A 6,464-nucleotide genomic window follows, 5' to 3' on the forward strand; every position below is an offset into this window, starting at 1 on the left:
TCAGAAATCGCTCCTGGTAGGCTCAGGAGACCATATAGGATGTCAGGATTTGAACCACTGTCCTTCTGCATGCAAGGCAAACGCTTTACCTCCAAGCTATCTCTCTGGCCCCTCTAAGTTCTTTTCCTCCCATTTTGTTTAACTTTTCTATAAACAAATTCCTATAATTTAATATAAAAACAGTTGGTGGCGCAGATCGTCAGCAATGCCTCCTGCACCACCAACTGCTTGGCGCTCCTGGCCACCACCAACTGCTTGACGCTCCTGGCCAAGGTCATCAATGACAACTTTGGATTCGTGGGGGGGCGGGGGGGTCTCATGACCACCATCTATGCCATCACTGCCACCCAGAAGACAGTGGATGGCCCTTTAGGGAAGTTGTGGCGTGATGGCCGAGGGGCAGCCCAGAACATCATCACTGCTGCAACCGGTGCTGCCAAAGCTGTGGGCAAGGCCATCCCAGAGCTGAATGGAAAACTGACCTGCATGTCTTTCCACACCCCCACACCGAACGCATCGGTCATGGAACTGACCTGCCGAATGGAGAAGCCTGCTAAATACGACGACATCAAGAATGTGGTGAAACAGGCCTCAGAGGGGCCTCTCAAGGGCATCCTGGGCTACACTGAGGACCAGTGTAGCGACTTCAACAGCGACACCCACTCCTTCCACCTTCGACGCTGGGGCAGGCATTGCCCTCAATGACCACTTTGTCAAGCTGATCTCCTGGTACGACAACGAGTTTGGCTAGAGCAACAGGGTGGTGGACCTCATGGTCCACATGGCCTCCAAGGAGTAAGCACCACCCTCCAAGACCAGCACCCACAGTGAGCACACTAAGAGGAAGAGAAAGGCCTCAGCTGCTGGGGAGTCCTTCCCCCACTTATCCAACACACTGAGAATCTCCTGACCTCTGGCTTCCATCCAGATCCCCTGAAGGGGGAGGGGCCGAGGGTAGCCCCAATTTGTCCTGCACCATCAATAAAGTTCACTGACCCCCCAAAATAAAATAAAATAAAATAAAATAAAATAAAATAAAAACATTACTTTAATAAGCATCATTGTATTTAGTATATCACTACCATGTTAAAAAGCATTAAAATGGTAAGCATGAATAAATTGTTAAAAGCTGCAGCAAAGACTTGAATGATAATTTAAAAATCATTCACAGATATTTTATGGAAAATATCTTTTAGAATAAATTATAGACAAAATAACAGAAACTTTTAGTATGTGTTAAGGCTCATGTCATAGTTTACTCAATCATTGAACTACTTTTGAACTAAAATGTTTTAAATACAAAAACAAATACTTAAGATTTTAAAGAGGTTTGATTATATTTAACTAAGATTATATGCATTTTTGGCTGTCTTTGAACTTCATATATAGAACTTGTGAATTATGTGGAAGTAGATATAAAGATACATACATATATAAATACATATTTATAGGCTAAAATGTGTAATTAAGAGGTAGGGGTTTAATAGGTACAGAGACAGACATGCGGAGAATCAGAGAATTAAAAAAAAACCTAACTTCTAGTTTCAAGAAATAATTGATAATAGTGGGAGTTATTTGTCCTAGAGATGATGAAAACTGACTTCTTTTAAAAGCTTAGCAAAGTTCAGCAGGACCAACTACTGAGCCATGATTCCCTTTCAGCAAGTTGAGTATCACAAGTAGCAGCCCCTTTGATACTCAACTGAGTATAAATCTGAATATCAACCTGAGCCTACTCGGGGGACCCCTTCCCTGAAATGTGAATCTAGAGAATAATTATCCTGTTGATAGGTTAGACTCAATAATTCTAATTGGCCCCTCTGCTCTCAGAATATATCTTTTATTTTTTTAGGGGTTCAAAGGAAGATTTCAAAACAGGCAGCTGGATATGTAACTTTAAAGGTCAGATAAAAGTCCACAGCAAACAAAGGTCCTTTAAAGGCATTAACTGGATTAAGATCTTACAGAAGAGAAAATAGAAAGATTTTCCAGGATTTGTGTTTTGTCAGTATTCCATCATCCTTCTGATGGTAAACAGAGGAAAAGGAAGTATCAGAGGAAATGGCAGGGTAAATGGGGTAGAACTGAGTGAGTTCAGAGCTGATTAAGAACATTATTTTTCAGGTGAAGTTCCCAAATGGATCAGAAATAGTCTCAAAGGTCATTGGTTAACGTGAAATTAAATAATTGCTTTTCTTCTGTAAATTTTGGCTCATCTTCATGTAAGGAAACACAAGATGAGTGTTATAGAAGCTGAAACACATTGTGGTAATGAGAATATCCATTCAATTGACTGTTAGGAACCAAATATAGGAACAACGTTTTTAAAAATAAATCTGTGAAATAACACCTACATCTTCGGAGTGGTCCATCCCACTCTGTATACAAAACCTACCTTTTCTTTTAAAGTACATTTAACTCATTTTAAAGGGTCACTCACATCCCAATTTAGGGTATATAGTTCCTTTGTTGACTTTACAAGGTTCTCTTTTCTAACATTTTTTCTTTTCCTTAAGTAAATATATCTTTGAAACAAATGTTTTATAAAAGAGCCAAATCATTAAAAATAGGAACTACATATGAAATATTTAATTATAAAACCATCATGATATTTATTTTTGCTATCATAAGTGAAGATATATTAAATGCATATTTTCCTTTTTTTATTTATGTGGTCGGGAAACCACCTACTGGTGATACTTTGGCATCTGTGCAGGCTTGAGATTCAGGGTTCAGGCACAGCTATTATGGGGTCACCAGGACCACTCCCAGAGGATGCTTAGGTCAGCACCTTGTTCCAGGACCATACTTGGAACCTCGTTTCTTTCTTTCTTTTTTTTTTTTTCGGGCTACACCCGTTTGATGCTCAGGGTTACTCCTGGCTAAGTGCTCAGAAATTGCCCCTGGCTTGAGGGGACCATATGGGACACCAGGGGATCGAACCCACGGTCCTTCCTTGGCTAGTGCTTGCAAGGCAGACACCTTACCTCTAGCACCACCTCGCCGGCCCCTGGAACCTAGTTTCTGTAAGACCACTCTCTAGCCCTTTGAGAAATCCCCAATTCCCCATCCTTCATTTCTTTTGGTCACAGAAATTAAAGTTCTATGTATGACTTCTCTGAATTTTATAGTGGCCATAAAAACAAAAAATAGTTATTTAAATTATGTATAGTAAAAGATGCAGAGAGAAATGAAGTACAAAATGTGATACTCAGGTCTTTGAAAACCCATGGTACAAATTGAAAGTTTGTAGCCTGATCCTTCATGTCAACTCCAGTGTTCAGTGTAATGGTATCTAAAGGCAGATCCTTTGAATGATAGAATCCTCCTCAGGAGGTTAGGGCCCTCCTAAAAAGAGCCCATAACAGAGAGATAGACACAGAATAGTCTCAGGTGGCATCAGAGGTCGGAATGTTGCACTGGTGAAGGGGGGTGTTCTTTTTATGACTGCAACCCAACTACAAACATGCTTGTAATTGAGGTGCTTAAATAAAGATTTTATAATAAATATATATACTAAAATAAAAAAAGAGCTCATAAAATTAGTTTTAATTTTCCCTGGGCAGATGTAGCAGAAAAAGGGTATTTTGCATCCACAAAGAAAATTTTTTACCTGAATCCCTCATCTTGGGCTTGTCCACTTTAGGATTCAGAAAAAATAAATTCTGATTTTTCATCAAGCAACATTTTGTTACTATAGATTAAGCAAAATCAAATTTTCAGAGTTTATTTTTTACCTAAAGGACTAAGATAGATGTTTCAATGAACCTAGTACATTTTTAGCTATTCATTTCTTTCCTAAAAGTTAATTTCATGAAAAACATCTCTGTAAGGTACTTCTTTGTATAATCACACACAGACACAGGCACACCCCACATTCAATTTCATGGTCATACTTCTTTCATATTCTGATATGCTATAATTATTTTGAATTAAAAATATTAATCACAAAGTTCACTCCCTTGTACCCTGAGACAGCTTATATGCCAATATTCTCTGTACTAATATTCCCGGATCTGTTTCATTTGTAACCTATGATATGATGTATCCTGCTATGTTCTCATTTAAATCAAATCGAACACCATATTCAGTTTGATCATAACATGGAAATCTATCTTTTTGATCAGTAAATCTGATTTCATCACTACTATCTTTCTTTAGGAACTGCTCGTTTATTACATTTTATTCTGGAGGATCATTCACAGGATTCTGGGGTGACTTTCTAATAGAGTTTTGAACTCAGATCTATGTTGTTTCACTTCCTATAATTTTTTTCTGTGTGATCAAATAGTACCATGGCTCATTTATTCCACTTTGGCCTCTTACTTCCTTAATTGTCTGGTTTGTTGAACTCATACTTTTCTCCCATCAGATCTGTTTTTTTTTTTAATCCAGTTCTCTCTCTGACTCAGATAATTTTAATCTTTTCAAAATGAAACTCAATTGTGAGATTGTATATGCCTATTTATTTGGTGCTCTGGTATAAGGAAAAAACTTCTGTGTAAAATGACAGTAACACCAAGAGTTTTTCCTTTAAATAAAAATAAAAAGTATCTCACAATTTTTATGAAAGATACCTGAAACCTGAAAGCATCCAAACCTTGGCAAGAGAGGTTATCTGGACACCCCCTTCCCCTGTGAAGTGCAGGTTGAGGAGCAGGGTGAGTTTGCCCTGAATACTGTATTCACTGGCACAGGCAGAAGCCAGTCCTGCAGAGTGAGCGCAATGATTAGCTTCTTTGTTCCCTCTCAGTCATTTTTTTCCTATTTCTACTCCTTGTTGCTTTATTCCTTTGAAAGCTTTTTAGAACTTGTTTACTTATTCACCTGCAGCTAAAACTTGTTTTCCTAGGTGGGTGGTAAGGCTTTTTCATAGTTTTCACTTACTTTATCTTTTAAAAGAAATAACTTTTATTTCTCTCATATTTTGAATTATAACCTTCACATAGAATCTTTAAGAGTGATTTCTATGTATTTATCTAAGGATTGTCTTTGGCTTTCCTAAACTTCAATGTTGGCAGGATGTTTAGATACCAACAGTCCCCCCAACTCCCACCTGCTCTTTTTTTTTTTTTGCTTGTTACCCTAATACCTTCCCAAATACAAAACTCTATAAGAGGGAGAGTTATTATTTGGCTTTTTATTGTTGAATCCAAGTCCATTTCTGGACTCTTGCTGTGGAATCCACTTTCTAGATGGAACCTGGCTAGGAGAGGGTATTTCTATAATATAATAACCACACTACAGAAACTGCCCATGAGGTGTCTTTGTTGTTGTTGTTGCTTGTAAATAGAGTGATATACAAAGCTTCTATATATTCAGCGATTATGAGAATTGGGTAATTTTATGGGATTTACTAAATCCATGGACTTCTTTGTATATTAAATGCTAATATTCAATTAATTTGATTAATCTGCTAAACTCAAAGAATTCATTACAACAGATTTAGAGTGGTGTTTTCAAAGTAATGCTTTCATATTGAAGAAATAGTCTATGATTTATATTCTATTATATTTTTCTTGTGAATAATTTAAACAGTTAGATTTCTGATGCTTTCTATTGTTAGCTCTTTCTCTTTAGGAATCAATCCATGCCAAATTACACCCTTCAAAAAGTGTAATTTTCTCAACTATTGTTGAGGCTAACAAAACTGGCCAATTACAATCCCAAAGATTTATTAATTTATTTTTATGAAACGATCATTAACAACAGAATTAATGTACCTTATTTTTGATACTTTAATAACTATGCTATAATTTTATCAGTATACTGAAGGAGTAAGGAATGAAATAAGGATTACAAGTGAGAAAGAACATCCTTGACTACATAACTAAAGAACTAATATTATAAAACACATGATGATAGTTGGTCTTAAAGTCATATTGGAAAAAATAAATTCTGTGATTAAAAATATACATATATACTATTTACAAACTTAAGAACTCAAGAACACAGAACTTTAAACAAGAAATGAGTTGGAATATATCACTTGCCACTATCACTCGCCACTGTGTAGTCTCCCCACTGGATCATTTAAAGTTTTCAGAATCAGAGAATACTTATAAATGAAAGTTGCACCATCTCCAAATATTTTTCTTACCAAGAACTTAAGGCAAACTTCTACTATATCCTTCTTAAGCTTTGAAATTCAAATGATGTATTGGATTCTTCATCTTTTCATTTCACTCTCTTTTTGCACTTAGTTTCCCTTTTACCATTGCCTTTCTATGATTTTACAATCTTATTTTTCCCCCTTTATAAATAAAACTTTGTGTTGTTTGCATTGTTCAGCTATTATGGTAGTTTATCGACTGTTGTCCGAGATTGGACATTTGCTCTAAACTAGAAGGATTTCCAACCATATTAGAAGTAGGGAAGCAAAAACATGAGATTGATGATTTATCTTTATGGCACATGTATCAAAGTTGATAAAAAGCAAATAATAGTTGCTGAGCAAATACATT

At 36.4% G+C, this 6,464-nt stretch overlaps 1 pseudogene; it reads left to right on the top strand.

Moving 5' to 3' along the window:
* The first annotated feature begins 289 nt into the window (after positions 1–289).
* On the top strand, positions 290–1,015 carry LOC126003929 (glyceraldehyde-3-phosphate dehydrogenase-like; annotated as a pseudogene).
* The last annotated feature ends 5,449 nt before the right edge of the window (positions 1,016–6,464 follow it).

Source organism: Suncus etruscus, chromosome 3 (assembly GCF_024139225.1).
Source record: "Suncus etruscus isolate mSunEtr1 chromosome 3, mSunEtr1.pri.cur, whole genome shotgun sequence".
Lineage (NCBI taxonomy): Eukaryota > Metazoa > Chordata > Mammalia > Eulipotyphla > Soricidae > Suncus > Suncus etruscus.